Source organism: Plutella xylostella, chromosome 14 (genome assembly GCF_932276165.1).
Source record: "Plutella xylostella chromosome 14, ilPluXylo3.1, whole genome shotgun sequence".
In the NCBI taxonomy this organism is placed as follows: Eukaryota; Metazoa; Arthropoda; class Insecta; order Lepidoptera; family Plutellidae; genus Plutella; species Plutella xylostella.
The window spans coordinates 5,293,772-5,314,201 of NC_063994.1; the positions used below are offsets into that span (position 1 = coordinate 5,293,772).

The 20,430-nt window shown below is 31.8% G+C and overlaps 1 protein-coding gene and 1 long non-coding RNA gene across 2 annotated transcripts in view; one reads left to right on the plus strand and one right to left on the minus strand.

Annotated features, from left to right (window-relative positions):
* LOC105398193 (mucin-2) overlaps positions 1 to 20,430 on the plus strand; it is a 62,698-nt gene that overhangs the window by 24,394 nt on the left and 17,874 nt on the right. The gene's annotated exons all lie outside the window — the stretch shown is intronic.
* LOC125489496 lies at positions 6,743 to 8,057 on the minus strand. The gene is made up of 2 exons (XR_007267046.1): positions 7,529 to 8,057; positions 6,743 to 7,433 (listed from the first exon to the last, which is right to left on the minus strand). It is a non-coding gene; the product is annotated as an uncharacterized LOC125489496 (long non-coding RNA).

Sequence of the window (20,430 nt, forward strand, 5' to 3'; positions counted from 1 at the left end):
TGTAGTCTTAGAAATACTACATATTGAACAATCTCGACGCTATTTCAAGACGTTTCAATAATATGAAATGGCTTCTGCATCTCGCTTAATAAAGTATTAAATATTCGCACGCAATTTTCAAAACCAGACCAATGTATCACAGTTGCTTTTATAAAACATGATCGCCTCCTTTTGATACACTATGTGCAGACAATACAGATACAGTCACGATGGTATCGGCTCAATACAATAAAATATACATTACAACATACGAACAAAGGCGCCGAAAACCAACAATAATAACGTTACATAACGATACCTGAGACTGATCGTGAGTGTTAAACGTTATTGCTACACCCATCACTAGTTAGGATATTTACCTTTTAGATGCCACCAACTTATTTGACCCGGTAGTATATGCAATTTTTTGACGTGCTTGTGTGAAAACTGTATTTTTAAATGTCAAGTTAGGTACGTATGCTTATTTTACCTATGCTTGTTGGACTAACTATGTATTTCTGGAACAGTATTTTTTCTTTAGGCATAAATATATTTATTTAGACAGTAAATAAAATATTTTTTGGATGGGTACTCAAATTTTTAACTATTTATACTGAATAGAAGAAAAAAAATGTTCAGTATGACAAGGAAATTTTACAAAACGTGAATGATAGGTAAAAACGCATAAAAATGAATTATAGGTTCCAATACGTATTACACATCTAGCCTAATATAGCCTCTGAAGGATTATGAGTTAAGTATGACTAATCGCTATTAAAATCTTCTTGAGTTTTTATTAATGAGTAAGTTGATTGAGTTTCGCAAGTTTATAACGAAACGAAATGTCATGGAAGTGATTAGAGGACAGAAAGGATCAATTAAAATTGCAATCGTAATTTAATATGCTCTAACAAATGTCAGCGATGAGTATTTTATCAATTTCAATAAAATATTAACTTGAAAGATCACTTTATTAAGTTTTAAAAAAATATTGATGAGAATACATAGATAGATAGAATATTCTTTATTTGTACACAAGAATAGATTATAAAAAGCTTAAATAAAACACATAGGTACAAAAAAGGTGGTCTGATAAGAATAGCTTTTAGTGATAACTAAAAGCAATTTTTTCAAGACAACCGGAATTATTAATATAGCTTTAGAAATTACCGCCCGAATGCACTTATACGGAAAATAATAATAATAATATCATTCAGAATATGATTTTATAAATATATCGATGCACAATGCCCGATATAAATGAATCACATAACAGTAAAAGAAGTATGCCACTTGCTTATTATCATCATAAGCTCATCCTTTGTGCACATCGTGAAATCGGCTGCAATTCTACTCTATTTCCAAACTTACTCCATTATAAGTGTCAAAGACGTATAGAAATACACTATCCTAGTTCAAAGACACACAATACAGCTATTCGATGTGACCGCTTGTGACCAATCACACGTCAGTAAAGCCATTACCTGCAGCTTTTAGATCCCATGTTGACAGTTTGCGCAAGCACAGCGAATTAAAGTGTTAATGTCACATTTTGCAAGTGCACAGAAGTTACTACACCGGGAATCGAACGGCAAACATTAGGTACAGGAGGGTAACTCTATAGTGACGAATGAACTAGGGCTGTTGTGCATTCGGCACGTTTAATACAACCAGATAGAGCAACGCTTGGAAACTTAGTTTTTCGTTATATAGAGTGACCCCCCAGTGGGCGAAACGCGCGAGCACACATTAGCATCAGTTCTCGAATAATTTGGATAAATATGACATTGTTGCGGACAAAGAGAGATGGTGTAACATTTAAATCACCTTTTCATAGTTAAATACTGATTAAGAATAAGTTTATTTTCTTCATCGATGTCCTATTATAGTTATTATAATAAACATAGTAAACTGTGGTTTTCTTTTAAGATAAACTTAAGTTTTTTTTCGACACGTTAACGTCGACGTATTAATAAATTAAAGTAAAATGTGTCGTGTACTATTAAAATTTGAGACATTTATCCACTTCATGCGATTCAAAAAATCAAAAAAATCAAAAAATATTTATTTAAACACCATAGAATTTAAAAAGTTAGAAGGTACAAACAAACAATTTTAGGAAATTAAATAAAAGGGTGAGAGATTATAAATTATCGAATTATACGAGTATATCGAGATTATACGAGTAGATCTTTTAAAAACAATATCCGTATTGTATATAGGTAATAACATTTTATTTTAAACTTCAGCGTTTGAAACTTGTACATTCGAGCTAAGAGGCTAAACGTTTAACCTTTTCACCGCGTGTTCGTAACGAGACGTGAGACGTTACTACTCACACGACGTTTGTCGACAAAGATCTTTGCACTTTCATGATCGTAAATGATTTCATATAAACCAGTGTTCTATTCTATTCTCTGGGGGTGTAAGTACCTGCACCTGGCTCTCTTGTGTGTAACCTTTGTGCATATCCCCTAGGTCTAAACTGCCTAAACCAGTGTTCCTCGATCTTTGTTTATTGTCTATTTTTGGGGATAATAAAAAAAGCAAATATAAATTAATTTAGTCAAAAACGGAAAAAACTGTTATTATTCATTTATGCATGCCTTTGAAATTTTATTATATTTATTTTCGCAAAAAGCCTAGTTTTTAAAAATAATCAAATTGGACGCAAGCAATGCAAGCGGACGAAAAATGCATAAGATATTGGCACTGACAAATATCAGTAAATTAAGAAAACTCAAGAACCGGTAGTGACGACCCGCTGTAACCATAGAGTAAAGTAACATGGCTGTAACACAGGAAGCAACACGGACATCCATTTATTATGTGACTACAAATAATGATGTGCTTTATGAGTGAGCGTCAAACTGATTAGCCATACTTTTCACTATAGTAATAACACAGTTGAAATATAATGTCTGTGTTGGAAATATTACATCCGGTCTGTAAATAAAGCCTGTTTCATCACCCATCTTTGTGATGTTAGCCAAAGTGTTATGGGGCCACTCTATTGATATAAATTATTGTACACAAATAAATACCTGATTACCTATGTTGCTAACAGAACTTCGAAGATTATCGTGAGCCAACCAACAATTGTGCAAAGATCAACAAAATAATACCTATTATTTAAAATCTAACCAAAAAGTATAAAAAAGAACATAAGCATTGAGGATGTTCCACTTTAAAAATCGATAGAGCCGAAAAATGCTATACAATTTTAATCTCAATAATTAAATAAAGTTGACCTTTGACTACCGGTTCTCTAACTAGTCCAACCATCACCTTGACTTGTTAATTTTGTGGTATGACGGTGTCATCCTAAATCTAGATTATAAATTTCCGTGATAAAAAAGTTATTTTTGTGATATACCTATTTGAACGATCATTTAAAACTGACCTTATGCTTATGAGTTCATGAAAAAGAAGACGAACAAAATACGATTAAAATGAATTACCTATCAAATAGCTCATCTATCTCACATGTTTCGGCTAAATTATCCTAATAGCGTCCTTTTAAGAATGTATCAATCACTTATAAAATCTAACATAGTAATCTGTGACATAATATATTTTTATACAATACATAGGTAGATTTATTAGCATTTTATGGATTCAACGCTCAAGATTAATGTCAATGTTTTTTGAAGGTAAAACATAATTTATTAATGCAAAGTTGGTGGGTCCAATCCAACATTTTGGATAAATTAAAATGCAGTAAAATCTTTAGGCAAATCTCCTTATCCAAATGAGTTTGGGTCCTCCATACTTTGTTAATGTTATTGTGGCCAGATTATAAAAGGTATTTAAAATAAATACGTATTTTACGAAAATGGCCATATCATTAAGTTCTTTTGCTTTTTTACTCTTAAGTACATTTCCAGTATTTTGTTTAACTTATGATAGAAGAATATAATTAATTAATGATATTTAAAATTCACATAAAATATAATATGTACACAAGCGAACAATTAAAAAGTTCCACCCACAAAATGCTGGCACGAAATGGCCTCAATTTATTTTTATGCAACATACTCTATTATTAGATATACCTACATTAGGTATCTAAAGTTATTATAGTGACGGAAGCATTGACTACAAATTGCAAACAAATCGATTTCCGCAAATTCACCGACAAAATTCCGTAGACCCCAGAATAATAACGCTAGGACAATGGGCCATCACTGGGACCCAGATCGAACTTTCTCCAATCGTGATCGACTACTTTGTGTATCTGTGTGTTCCGATCACAGATTAAGTTGCGTGGTTGCACTCTGTGCCGGTATTGACATTTAAGATCTGCCTGTGCAGTGTGCAGGTATACCGTAATGTGTGGGGATAGAACTGTAAAGTTTTTTAGACCTGCGCAGGTGACCTCTCCGGTGAACCGTTCCGGCAAACGCAATCCCCACACACTCCGACAAATGGCTGACCTGCCCATGCAAACCTATCCGGTACACCGGACAGTGTATCATCCATAAATTCCATAATAAGACCAAAGAAACATCTATATTTTTTTATTACGTAACTTTTTTCTCCTTTTCTGAACTACTGAACTGTCTATAACTTGTATTGATTCAATGCTCATGAATGAAGCAGGTTATTGATATTTCACATTGATACTCGACTTATATTGTGATTGAAACATTACAAAGTTATCAAGTAATCATAATCTTCAGAAACCCATGATTTAACTCTGTGTAGTATTAAGTAGGTTTGACAACAATAGATTGAGTAAGATGAGTTGATCTATCTGTCTTATAGTATTGTACGTAGATATCTATCTACTCGTACGTAACAATGTTATTTTAAATTTATTTTCCCATTTTATTAATCATTTAACAAAAAAAACCTATTGCTATATTAACAAAAACAAATAAAATAAGTACTTAAACCATACTATAATTTTGTATAAAAATTTCCATCAAGTTTACTGACTATGTACAAATTCAAGCTCGATGCAACATGACCGTTCCTACTGTGTATGATTCATATGACCTTTGATTTATGACATTTCGTTTTTATTACGAATAAATGAGTTGCAGCCTCAAAGGTTTGCAATCCAGGTTAAATGTGAGCATAGCCTAACTAAGTTATACAGAGTGGTTATAAAAAATATCATTTTTATGTAACTAGTAGAACAAAAGTGGTTTTGTGTGTGGTGTAACGTACCTATGTGAGCTATGTAGGTACCTACATCTGGACTGTCAGTATCTGACAGACTAATCCATTAACCCCGGTGACAAACGCTAGGCCAGCTCCAATGTCACCCATAGAACCAACTATTTCATTTTGCTATACCTAATTATTTTTCCATTGGTCACTCTGTATCTTAGCTTCTCTTCTGGTAACAGATTTAGATCCATCTTATGTTAATGGGAAAGATAAAAGTTGAAAAACAAGCGTGATATAATCAGGAATATAAACAGGTATACCTCTCGACCTTGACTCTGAAGCGGGTCAAATTTTTATTAATAATTTAGATCAACTCTTTTGTTTCATTTTGAAGAATTTAAAACTAATGAGCTTACCATTTTATGACAAAAATAAATAAAAGATTATGGCCAATTTAAAGTTCGGATCCGGTACTAAACATGTGGTCTTTATTTCTTTCTTCTCTTAACCAGAAAAGTGTCCTTTTTAAAAGATTATCCTCATGCTGTTTGTGTAGACAACTTTTTTATTAATGAAAGATAACGTCGTATGGTCTTTTTTTCTTACGAACTTTATGTCCAAAACCACAAACTTATTGAAATATCAGTATAATTATGATTTTTTATTATATTATTACTTTTTACATAAATATTTTGTAAAGAATACCTAATAGAGAAAATACCTCGCTAACAATAACTACTGACACGTTTGTCACCTGTTGGTCAAAAGCTGAAGAATGTAAATATGTTTATTTATATATTTTATATATATTTACCTTGTTGACCTTTAAACGGCTAAAAGTAACCATATTAGGTTAATTTACATCTTGAAATGATTTTTTTCCTTAGATTCCGAAGCCTGCAATAAATTAAATAAATTTTTGCTCATCTTGTTACCCTTGGTTACTGGCTTGATAAACTTATTTTTATCATTTCATGTTAAGTTTTTTTTGCGAAATTTTATGCAGGATACTTATAATGTTAAGTACCTAATCCTTCCATTTTTAATGATGCTCCGCTGTTCCTTAGATACATTGGATTGGAAATATAACTACATACATACATCAGGTACATTAAAAAACGGGGATGTCAAAACATAATAATACGTTATGTTAATTGCTTGGGAGTTTGCTTTTAAATACTTGTAGACATTAAACGCAATAAACAAGAAAGCTCGTGAGACCTAAAAATCCATTAAAATGCACTCCGGCGCAACCTATTGAGTAATGCATTTTATAGACTTCACCCGCAGCGACTCAGCGAGTGTGCTGTATATGTATAATATAGTATATAGTTGTATATTATATTATATACTCCTGCAATCGAAGCGCATCGCACTTCCTTGATCGTCTAAATAAATATACAGAGTGGAAATTTATCAGTGTCTACGGCAGGTGATCGTATCCGACATACTGAGGCACTCTCATTATGCTCACGATGCTGAAAACTGAAAATAAGGAAAGGAAAAGTTATTTGAAAAGATGTTATTTGACTTTAGAATGATACAGGTGTTTCTTTTTCTATGTTAAAAATGCTCAGAATTATAGGCACTTTCATCTGTCAACGGAAATGTCACCGATAATAATTCACCCTGTATATTTCGCTAATACTTATCTAAGGGTGGCTGTTACGAACTTCTATTTAAATACTACATAAATTCATTTAGCTAATTGCGTTTAATGCACTAAACAATTTTATCCTAAACATGTTTAGCTTCATAATTCACCATGGTATTTCGATTACTATTTAGTTAAATGCGTTTAGCATCCTGCGATTTGTTATTTACGTTCAGTTCCACATCTTTTTAATGAGAGACTTCATATTTTTTATTGAACATTCGAAACGACTCAGCGTAAAACGGAGTTAATCTATCAATTTCAAACATAGACAAAATAACACTATTTATTTCAAAACAAAACTTATTTCGGCTTTCACCGCGTGGTGGTGTTTGTATTTATTTGTTGTTGTGATTTCAAAGTAAAATGAATAGTCAAGCAACTTCTTCTCGTGTTCGTGCCCCTAATTTTACAAGGGAAGAACAAGATTTATTGTGCAATGTATTGGAACCATACTTGCACATTATAGAGAGCAAAAAAACGTTGTTCCTGAATGGTATCAGGAGATTTAATGTATTTTTTATACAATAATGCTATTGCATGAGTAACTCTATGAATGATTCTGCAAGCTGCTGTTGGTTCTTCCACACCTATCACATCTCCACAAGTAATTAACTGACTGCCAGTTGCATAATATCGGAGTGTGCATAACAACTGGTTCATTGGAGTAACTGCATTATTTCTGTAACAATAATTATAGGTACTTACTTACAAATAAAAGTATAAGATAATGATGTAGTCAGATAACTTTATTATTTCAATACCTTAGCTACTTACCTGGTGGAAATAAATTCAAGATGTTGTTGAATTTCTTGTAGTAGAAGCGATACAGTTTGTTTTGTCAAACGAAATCTCCTAACAAATGTTTTATCCGGTAGTGTCTCAAATAAGTTAGTTCTTTCTGCAATATAGCGTAATGAGCGAGGTCTATTCATAAAGAGAAGTAATTCTTCATCATCGTCATCAAACAAAATATCCCACAAATACATTATTTATTAGATAACCTCAACATAACCTCTGAACAATGACCTCTGAATCTCTCACAGACTACAACTAGACATCACTGAGGAAAAATGCTAGAAATGGAAAAGTTCTCTTGACAGCCGGTCGGTCAGCTGGTCGCCGCGACTGACGCCATGACAGTAGATAAATGTGTTTAGTAAAGTTAAATAGCCATTTGACCGCATTTAGGTTTAACAGATTACTAATCATATTTAAGTCGTGGTAAAAGATGTTTTACGAAATTTAATTTCAAATTGTGTTTAAATAAAAACTTAAATACATTTATCACTTTTATAAAAGCCACCCTAAGTAGACATAGTACGGTATTTAACTTTGCTAGACACTTTTTACTGTTCGACCTACAAAGTTCCATAAATTTAGTATTAAGTTATTTATAAACCTATTGGTTAAGTAGGTTAGTTGTAAATTAAAAGCGACGTTAAACTAAACGCAATACACAAGAAAATTATCAAATATATCAACAAATAATAACTGACACTTAACTCGTCCGTAGCTTTATACGGTGTTAATATCAAAGAAATCATCTTATCATAGATGTTCACCTTAATGGGAATAAATATTTGAAGACGTCTGCTATAATAACTCAGCTTAAGGGGATGTTGCGTCATAAAGCTACGTTCACACAAAGATGAGACTCTGGTAGTGTGAACTATGCCCTTTTCGGGTCTGCGTTGAATTGTGCTTAGCTTCAAGTTAAGGCTTAATGGCTGATCATTGAATGTAGTTTGTCGAGACCACCGGTTCAGGTAATTGTGGGCCGTTAAAATTAGCAAATTGGATATAGAGGCTTAAGGAATGATGTTATAAATCGGCGTAACTATATTGCTCTTAATAATTTCTGGTATAGCTTAATTAGCACCACAAATATTTATGAGTCTGGGTTTGGAGCCACAGTCGTTTGACACATGATCACAGCTCACAAATTAAATTTTGTAGGCGTTCATGATTAAACTACAATATTTACAGCGATTGTAATCCACATTTTTTTATTACAGTACAATTAATATTTACAAATCATAATGTTTATTTAAATAACAGAATATTTACAAGTTTTTAAATTTACTTCTCTAACAAATGCCCAGTATAGCTTATTTTGTATAATTACAAAGGCAATTTCAAGGGCACCATTTTGTAAATAAAAACAAAAACAATGGTCTTATATTTTGCAATCGAAGTACGAACTATGATCTGACCACATTCAGCTCTTATCTCTTAATCATGTAAATATAGAGGTTATTTTCGTGTAATACGGGTGTGTACCTAAGTAAGTTGTCAGTGGTTTCATAAATATAGACAATGGTTGTGACTGTTGTGAGTACCTTAAGATTCACACATCTGGGCTAAAAAGTGCTGTTATGAAATATGCTATCAAGTCTGTTTTTTCTCAGTCGGCTTCATTTTATGGGTCAAGTTTAATAAGATGTACCCACGATGATACTATGACATTTGTTGTGTTAATTTAATTGTATTTACCAAAGATATGATTTTTTTAAGGTTATAATGTTTAGATACATAGCAATTTAGATCCGTTGTCAGAGAATATCTACGTAGACATATAATAAACAATAGGCCACGGTGTAAAATGATTACGACTGAAATATAGTCTAATCGATACAAGAAGACCATTTATTGCTGTCAGTCACTAATTATGTAGTTAGAACCAAGCTTGAGAGATCTGCAACTCCAAACATTCTGTCTATACCAGCTCAAATTTTACAAACTCTACATTTATCATATTCTTTATGACAATAGTCATAAATGGCTTGGCCGTTTTTGACAATGAGGAGATTCAAGTAAAGGTATTCTTGAAGGGACACTTTTCAGCCATATATAAATAAACTACGGTATAATCTCAGCTCATTTTGAACAGTACACGTGCATAATATTATCTTATCTTAAGTTTAAGATGCATGTAATAACGCTGCAATATGCATCGTTTAATAGGTTTCTGACACCATAAAGCTGCGAAATAGCGACGTCAAAATGTTGAGTTTCTTGCGAGATTTTAATTAATTAACTTCATGTTTCCTCAACAATTTTGTTTGAAATGCCATGTCTCCGCCTTATTATGTTGGCAGAGTAGAACCTATAAAGAATATAAATACGTTAAGGCTTTAATGGAACATTAGGTATGATAGTATTTGTTATCGTCTGGTTTTGACCTGAATTTGTTTAGAGGATGGTTATTTTAATATATTTTTTCTTTAACCAAAACCTAAATCTTTATTCATCCACACCAAATTTTAAGATGACCTTGTGATGATTTCGTGAACGATACAAAATAAACATGCAGAAAATAACAAAATATCTTACCTAAAACAATCAGTTGAAATTGCTATGACCCGAATCGGTAATATTTTACAAAGCTATAAACATTGATGGGTGGCAAACAAAATTGCAAAGCACAGCTACCAATTCATCCCTGCCACTTTTCCAACCAATATAAGTTTTATAACTATGTGGGTAGGTGTTACAATGCGTTGTGTTGTTGAAACAGTTGTACTGTAATATATTGGATGGAAGTGTAATGATAATGAATGAACGTATTCGTGAGAACTAAAGGAGATTATGAGATCGGCTACTTGAATTAAGTTGCATCGTTAATAAGAAATAATACAAACATCTTTATCAATCGTTTGTTTTAAGTTGGTTAATTATTGTTTTGTTATAGTTAATATTAGTCAAACTACACATACAAAAATACATGCAAAAAGCAGAGAACTCTAGATCAGTCGTATCAATTTAGTTGTAAGTTATTCTGTGATAATTTTCCCTTGTACGAGTACATTGCTGTTTGTTTCGCAAATAAATAAAATAAAAATCTGCAAGAAGCTTTATAGAATAGTTTATCTTTAGGTACTTATACCACGCACAAGATCCGCTTATGTGATATACCTAAGGATATACCTCTAGTATCCTAACACTGAAATACAGTAGCACCAGTACCACACATGCTTTTCAAGTGAAACCCTTACTCCCTCTTAAATACGGAACATCTATGTGACTGTTTATGTGTCCACCACTGTACTCTAGCGTGAATGTAGTCTTGCCATGCTCGTCGATTTATAAGATGATCTTTTCCTTTCGCCTGCTGACCCGATCAGCTAAAGGTTACCGGCGGTCTTCTATACATAGTCGTTTACATTGCATTACATTATTTACTATATCATGAGAAAATGTTATGTATATAACTATAGAGGGTAAACATCTACTTTATGGGGAAAATTATTAGTTAGTAGCCAGTACAACTAGGCAGCCCGTATTCCTTAACTTCTGTGTATATGCTGTCTAAAAGAGTTTATGCTAATAAAACAGCAGTTTCTAGCTTACTTTGAGATCTATATTATACTTGACTAGCACTAGTGCATACCTGCCTACTACTGTAGTATTCATTGAATTAAGATCTAATGCTGGATGACAAAGAATTATGGATGGTATACCGTGGGAATCTACTTACCTAGGTTGTCAAGTATCGATGGTTAAGTTGCCTATACATACCTACTTAACACATAATGTGTCATAGAATTTCATTGTCTATACTCGAGTACCATAAACGGAACAAGTATTGAAGATGATGTTTGATTAAAGTATGTATTTAATATCACAAATATGTACAAGGAATTTTGTATAAATAATAAAGATGTTATTTACCTATGTCTCAATAGAATACCGTATTAATTATAGGGTTGCCTTTAATTCGTGACCACTACGTCCTTTTATGGTAAAACGTTATATATATTATAATAAGTGCATTGTATGTGACAGTAATTAATAAAATTAATAACTCATGAATACATATTACCTATTTTTATGTAAAATTTATTATTTTGCATCAAAATTGATAGATCATATAGTGTATGTTTTTTATGGAATTTATATTGAAAGTTTTTGTTACAGGTACGATATAATTTGCCGTACGGACTAGTTAGTTCTTGCATTAGTAAGGTGGTAAGATTACATAAATATAAGGACATAATATTGATATCGTTTCTGAAGGCACTAAATTTCACTTTAGTGATGTCAAACTTTACCTAAATTTTGCCAGTAAAAAATAAAGTATACCAAAACCTTATAAATTAATTAAAATAAAAAAGCATTTAAAGTTACAGCCTTAAAATTAAAATTTGTGCCTTCAGAATCGACAGCATTATGTAGAGAATGGGAGCTTTTACCCATAATCGCCTTACTTAGTTTCTAATCAGAGGCACTTATACAGGGTGGCCCAAAGAGTGACGTCCAAAGGAAAATGTTTGATTCCTTAGGTCAAGGGGTAGCCAAATCACCCCCATGTATGTTCAGCAATTTTTAGTAGTTTAGGAGTTACGATTTTTTTTCCAATTTTTCTACGAAAATCGACCTCAGTGGATTAATTATGTTTTATTACTTTTTGGATAACTTTTTAAAAGCATTTTTTATTTTTGTGTCATCCTCTTAAGTTGTTCTTTTAACCATAAAAGTTTCAGCTTCCTACTTGTAATTTAAGTTAGTTATTTTTTTTATCGAAAGTTCGAATTATATCATCGAGCTAGACTGCTCTGAATTTTCTACTTGAAATTAAAAATTGAAAAAGATATTCTCATGGTGCCTTATTAATTTTAAAAACTTCGCAAGGTTCCAAAATTACATAAAAATAAAAATAAACTATTGCTTAATAGGGTATTATTTGCAGAAAAAAGCCTTCAAAGGTACCTGGGTGGAAATTACCTAATTAGTAAATTGTTTCAGAAAGTTGAAATATTCCTGTTATGTCATTACTAAGGACTAATTAAGTTAGAAAATGTATCAAATTAAAGGTAAAATTAAATTATTTACTTTTTTTTAAAATTTAAGTTACATTTTTGAATGTAAATTCTTAGAAAAATGTTTTAGTCTGAGTAGTAAGATTTATGAGATAATTGTATTATTAATAATAAGTAAATAAACTCTAATAATTATTTTACACATTTACTCACAATAAATTTTCAAAATGGCGACCTCCCATAGCAATACACAACCTACATTTACGCAAGAAATTTTCTTTATGAAACAGAGAAGCGTATAGGCGACTTAAAGAAAATTTCTTGCGTAGATGTAGGTTGTGTATTGCTATGGGAGGACGCCATTTTGAAAATTAATTGTGAGTAAATGTGTAAAATAATTATTAGAGTTTATTTACTTATTATTAATAAAAAAAATATCTCATAAATCTTACTACTCAGACTAAAACATTTTTCTAAGAATTTACATTCAAAAATGTAACGTAAATTTAAAAAAAAAGTAAATAATTTAATTTTCCCTTTAATTTGATACATTTTCTAACTTAATTAGTCCTTAGTAATGACATAACAGGAATATTTCAACTTTCTGAAACAATTTACTAATTAGGTAATTTCCACCCAGGTACCTTTGAAGGCTTTTTTCTGCAAATAATACCCTATTAAGCAATAGTTTATTTTTATTTTTATGTAATTTTGGAACCTTGCGGAGTTTTTAAAATTAATAAGGCACCATGAGAATATCTTTTTCAATTTTTAATTTCAAGTAGAAAATTCAGAGCAGTCTAGCTCGATGATATAAATCGAACTTTCGATAAAAAAATAACTAACTTACATTACAGCTAGGAAGCTGAAACTTTTATGGTTAAAAGAACAACTTAAGAGGATGACACAAAAATAAAAAATGCTTTAAAAAAGTTATCCAAAAAATAATAAAACATAATTAATCCACTGAGGTCGATTTTCGTAGAAAAATTGGAAAAAAAATCATAACACCTGAACTACTAAAAATTGCTGAACATACATGGGGGTGATTTGGCTACCCCTTGAACTAAGGAATCAAACATTTTCCTTTGGACGTCACTCTTTGGGCCACCCGTATAAAAATATGATCCCTACGTTAGACACATAGACAAAACAATAATATATCAGAACGGTATCAATATAATTTGTAATTTTCTGCGTACATAATACTGTAAGTAATTGTAAAAATAATACCTAAATTTTAAAGTAACTAATAGAACTGCAGATTCAGTAATAGAATTTAATACATTAATCTTCATCAATAGTAAAATACCATTTTTCAAATTGGATTCTTCAATAATTGTTATTTCAATTGAGCAACGGAGTATGTGTATGTATCTACACTTAATATGCGTGTGGCCTTGGGTCAATAGTAATAAATACTAAAATTGCTTGTATTGCTTGCTATACTTAAGATTCCAATGGTACTAAGGTAAATGTTTTCATTGTGGGTAATCCACGATTCCACGATCCAAAATAATGGATTGAATAATTTTTGATGATTTACCTAATCATTAAGGATATTTATATATTGAAACAAACACACATTTAAACCAAAATATATTCATGCAAGATATTTTTTTAAAGAAAAATCAATATTTTTGTACAGTTATCCAAATATATAAATACACTACTAAAGGATGCACCAAAAAAAATACAATATTCTTATAACATTATATAACTTGACAGTTCATGACCTAAAGTATGCACACATAAAAGCTTCTCAACTTGATGTGTTATGAGTGCATTAGGTACCTATGTATATGTAATATTTACCATTAGATAATTAGTGAGAGGTATGGCACGGGCTGTCATCGGGTAGACATTACATACAAATTATGATATTTGCTGATTGTATAAGCGTAGAAGTGCTATGATTAAGTATAATTATTTACGCTTGCGATTATGAGTAACATCTTGATGTTTTTAATAGCATTTTTAGTTTACATGTAAATAAATAAGTTGTTATTTCTGGACTTACTTAGGCCTTTTCATCTGTCCTCTTCAGGTTTTTGCAAAACTTGTTCTTATAGCAAGCCGAAAGACTGTTCGAGTGACTCATGGGGTCATTCTGAATAACTTTTGTTCTAAGAATTTTCCAAATTCTGGCAAAAAAACTACATCCATAAACCACTCTTAAACACGTGAGTGTCATTCTTTTTCGCGTATTTTCAAAAGTCCGCTCTCACCTATAGCCTTTATTAACACCCTGTATATTTGACGTAAAGTTGAATCACTACAGACTACCCTATACCCTTGTAAGGTTGGTCCATTTATCTATCTCGACAAATTATAATATTATAAGACTAGCCTGTTCAGCATTCTTTTGATCATAAGTAAGAGCTTATTTATAAATCTTGTCTTAAAATTAAATCTGTTTATGTAAATATGTAAAAATATTTCGCGACATTATTTTAGTTTAAACATCAATTTAGATTTAATTTCATTAACATAAGAATCGTTTTAATTTGCGTTTGTAGTTTCAATATGAAACATAAATATTTTATTTATTTATTTATTAATGTTCAGTTATCAAGTAGTATTTACATAGATGTCACTATCCCGCAAACTACATCGCGGTATTAGGATTTCTTACATGTTAATGACCCTATGAAATATACAAATAAACATTGCTTCTACAACCAGCGATCCGAACATAAGGCTACCAAGCCTTTTCAATTAAAGATACACCAACACCAATATTTAACATTGCTAAGGAGTAACTATGGTGATCCTTGGGCTGGCAATATTATTTTTATTGGCTGATGGTGATGACGGTCTTTTTATACGTTTTATTTTTTATTTAAGCTACCTACTGCATCTATCCATTTCATACTAGAGTATGCCCTACTATTTAGCTTAGTAGGCAAGTAATCATTAAATTTGTGTACAAGCAAGTACAACAGACAGATGCGGCTAATAAGGTACGCCTTGGGTAACCTTTAAATTACACTGGTTGGAGGTACAGCCGCGCACAAAAGTGTGCTAAATGAATAAATAAATTTATTTAATTTAAGAGATAAATAACCGATACGTTTGCGGTTTCATGTACATACGAGTATAATTTCGCTTGCATTGCAGTAATTATTTCAGTAGTATAACATTTTGATGAATCTGTAGGTACTATGTTAAGTGCCAATTTCTCCATTGTCGGTTAGAGCATAACCAGGTATCAGTGGTTGACTTTTGACACATCTGTCTAGAATTTTATATGAAGATGACGTATAATTGATAAACCCATCCTGGTCGGTTAGATAACCGACTATGGAGAAATTGGCACTAAACTAATAATAATAATAAAAAAATGTTAAATCCTTAAGCAACTTCTTAATTCCACAATAAAGGAGTCAATCAAGACATTTAACTGCCCCTACGGATCATTAATCATTTTTCTTCTCGCCAGTACACCTGCAAGTCAAACCCATAATTAAGGGGTGTGCCCCCCATTTTCTGACCGGTTTTTAGCAGACGGTTGCGTAAAGAAGAACACCCTGTTACCTCAGATCTGTATTTCTTTCGATGGCCATTGATGTACTGTTACATTGTATGTAAAATGTGGTCATTGATTCAAAGTCACAACTGTTTTTGGTTACTAGATCAGACTGAAATATTGTATGGAATTTTTGCATTGCAGAAAGTTGGTAGCATTACTTAGGTCCCTTCTTTTGAAAGTTGTGGCTAGTATAGACCTTGCGCTATTTAGTAATTTAACTTTAAGTTTATATTTTAGCTGTAAGATAAATCTACGTATCTTTATAATTTAAAGTAGGTAATTAATACAAATGTGAATGCCGATGACTCACGTGACAAATAACAAAATGAAGTAACTAATTCAATATGAGATAATCATAGATGTGAATATCCAAATGCCAACAATAAAACCCCTCATCAATATTAATGTATTTTAAAATATAATGGCTACACCTATACTGTAATAAAATACTATATTTTTAAATGTCAAGGACTAAGTTGAAGCCCTAAAACTAGCCCAAGTTGCCCTGAGTAACTATAAACTACTATACAAAAAAGTAACTAAATATACATAATTATACAAACAAAATATATAAAGAGAACAATAACTTATTTTAAAAATGGATCCGTATTTGCCAGTGAGCTTATCTGCTGTACCGGTCCATGAAGCCAATAAAATAATAGTAGATAGTGTAGTTACAATTTTTCAATATATTTTTCACACGCCATACCAGAGAGGTGCAGTTGAGACATGGAGACTATTTACATATGAGAATTACACAGTGGCAAATAAATAAAACCATAAACTATTAAATTTGATGCTCACAATCGTGAAAATGTAGACAATTATCTTAAAAGCCACGTAAAGTTACGTAATTAGGTAGTCGTCCGAATGTGCCTTGTAACTGAAGATCCGTTTGTTTTAAATTGTTTAGTTTTGCATCACCGTGCAATGTCTGTCGAAATAGCTACGAATAGTATTTTAGGATACTGCATAATACTCAAATCTTGGTACTTTGAGATTTTGGCTCATGTTACACCTATTATAATTTACTTCTCTGGTAGATATAGAATAATATATAATATAATTATAATATAGATCTATGCATTAAGATTATGATAGAAAAGTTGTAAGTACAGCTTTTTCATGATTGACAAAACACTTTACTGAAATAGATTCAACAATCAACGTTCATTTATATCCTAATAAATCACTTAAAATGGTTCTACAGGTACTCATGTTAAGCATCGTAGTTCTAAGAGTTGAATGAAATGTATTTCAATTAAAGATATTAAGCTTAAAATCATAAAAGAAAATAATGACCGAAGTGACTAATGTTATGCCTACATCAATATTTGCTTATGTGTACGCTCAGCCCATAATCCTCTTCACTCCAATACCTCTCAATACTTGTTACGTAAACCAATTAAATTGCAATAAAACACCATTATGTCTTATTCAATCAAACAAAGTAAAACGTCTCTAAATACCGTGTAATCTGGTCGAATCCGTTTTAAACAAAGCCGGTTTGCAGAGAATACGATGATGTCACAGAACCGTGACATACATACATATATAATATACCTACTATACATATATACATACACGCATTACTTGCAGAGTGGATCCGATGACACTGGTAAAACTTGTATTGGGCCAGCCCTTGATAGTGAGTGGCAATGAAAGCCGTCTGTCGTTAATTTCGCTGACCAAATTCGGTTTGGTATTTCAAGGACAACGTTTTTGGAGTGTATAGTCCTTTGTATGAAACATTTGAGAGGATCTACAACTAAACAGGTACACTGATATTAAGTTGATCACAAAGTAGGAAAGTAGACGAGGTCCTCCTGAAGGCTTTTGTGGATATCAATATGAAAAACTTATATTCTGGTAGGCATCATAGCAAGTTTACCAAAATACCTACGTTTTTAAATCTGCAATGCAACACAAATATTCCAAAATTATAACTCGTAGGTAATGTTTGTTTAATTATTATACATATATTATATACCTAAATAAGTGGGCCGGAGTGTGCAGGACTGTCATACGAACCTACATTTTAACATGCAAATGTAACATTTAGCATTTGATTAGTCGATAAATTCCTTAGCTAATTACCTAAGTACCTACAGTTTGTTAAACGATGCGTGTGACCTATGCCACGTGCTGCCCATGGATTTAAACTCTCCTTACGACACGTGCCATTTACGAGACGGCATGACGTTTAGTATATTGTTTTATAGTTTTCTTTTCTTACCGTAATGTAAACTTATCTATACCACAGTAAGTATTTGTCACATAGTAGGTTTTTAATGGTTACGGATTCTTAATACGAATTTAAATTATTAGAATGATAAGCTACTCGTAAGTTTGAATATTTTATATTCCTTCGCAAAATTATAATGTTATTGGTCACATTAATGGTTGGTATTACTAAGGCCTTATTATTTTTAACCGACTTCTTTAATAGTCAGATAACAGTTATCTGGGAAGAAGTCTAATGAGCCTGAATGTTTGAATTTGGAACGTAATCGTAAGCACGGTCATACTCGCTACATGTTGGCATCAGCCCTTTGTCAATATTTGGTTATTAGTTATTTTCTTATTGTCACATTTTCACTCATCTCTCATTATTGACGGTGTTTTGTAATATTTCTAGGGAACATCCTAAAAAAACATTTCAAAGGGTCAATGCTATTCTGTACAATAACTCGCCTATTGCCTTATAGAGTGTATGATTAAACGCTTTTATTCAAAGTAATATTTTCTCTTTATTGTGATATTGCCGATCAGTACGTAAATAAATATTTTAATTGATTATTTTGACAAGTATTTGTAGCTAGATAAATTAGCTAATGAATGAAGTCGATGATTCAAACAAAAATATTGTGTAATCAGTTTTATAAATGCTATCGTGTGTCTATAATTAAATACAATAGTTATAATTAAATACATAAATAATGTTCGACACTTTGATTGAGTACTTATACTCTCAGTTTCTTACAATCCAAGTTCATGGCTAAATTGCAAGACAGTGAATTTAATGTACTGGTATTTATATATGCATTTTACTTCTAATTGATTATAAAAATTGAAGAGTACATGTGTTAGTGTTTAGTAGGTATACCTACAGTTAATTAGGATATCTTGTATACGGGGTACAATTGCGGGGAGCAATTATGTACATTTTCCGTTTTTTATTAAGTATACAGGGTTTTTACGAGTAATTTCATTGAGAAAAAACCCCCATATGTTACTTGTAGAATCCACCCTTAAAGTTTGTCGGGTCCGAAAAACAACACACTGTATATATGGGTCAATGGCTTTGAACTTTGCCTTCAGTAGTTACTTTATTTGATAGTCTCTCGTACCTTGTAAAGTCTTGATTTATTATGTGTTACTAACTGCACACACATTTACTTTGTTTGGGGGAAATAGCCCGTAAACAATTACAATTTAAAGTATTTCTTCACCATCAATGGTGTTACTATCAACAATAGATGTTGTTATTGACATTGTGTTACTTCGATCATGGGTTCTAAACCTGCAGCTAAAGAGGATCGTTCAAATTTATTTAACCCTGATGTGTAGAAATGAACACGTCACGTATCCATATAAAAAACTTATTTATACAATTTGTCAATACATACATGTAATTTGTCGAAAAATAGCTTTAGCATTGCACCGTAAAGTATCTCTGGAGTATTTTATGTGTCATGTTCTCACTGAAAGGAGTAGTAAATTAAGAATATTCATTCATACATTTTACCGTATGATCGATCACCTTGTATTGTATAAAGTATAAACCAACAAAAACTTGTGAACTTACTTTTTGCGAGACAATCAAAGATATTGATAGTTATTTCTCACACTGTTAAGTATTGATTACTTAGAAGTTATTAGGTACTCGAATGAGGCATGAATAATTTGTTTGCAATATGTGTGTAGGTATATGTAAATATACTTTAGGTAAAATGTAAAACTTTTTAGAGCTTATAAGACTCCACTATTCTTAATTCACGCATCGTAAGGGTAGGTACATATATCATATTTTAACACGACGGTTTTCTAAGTTATAAAAACCTGTTTAGCCGTTTCAAACGCATAGGTACTTATCATTATCGGTTTGTCACCGAAACGCATATGGCCAGTATAAAATAATTTAAGTACCTATAGTTAAAATGATTCCGATTGCTAATTATTGGAGAGGCTTCGCAGGAATCCAACGCCCAATAAGTTTGTGTTGCTACCCGGAAACCACGGTGTGAGCCTAGTGCAACCACCCGGGTTCACCCGGCCTCACGACCCGAGCCGTACAATTAACTCTCGACCCGACAGACAGACAGTATCTACCTAGGCATAGGGAGCTTTAGAGATATATAATTATTATACATGGTGTCCGTTTT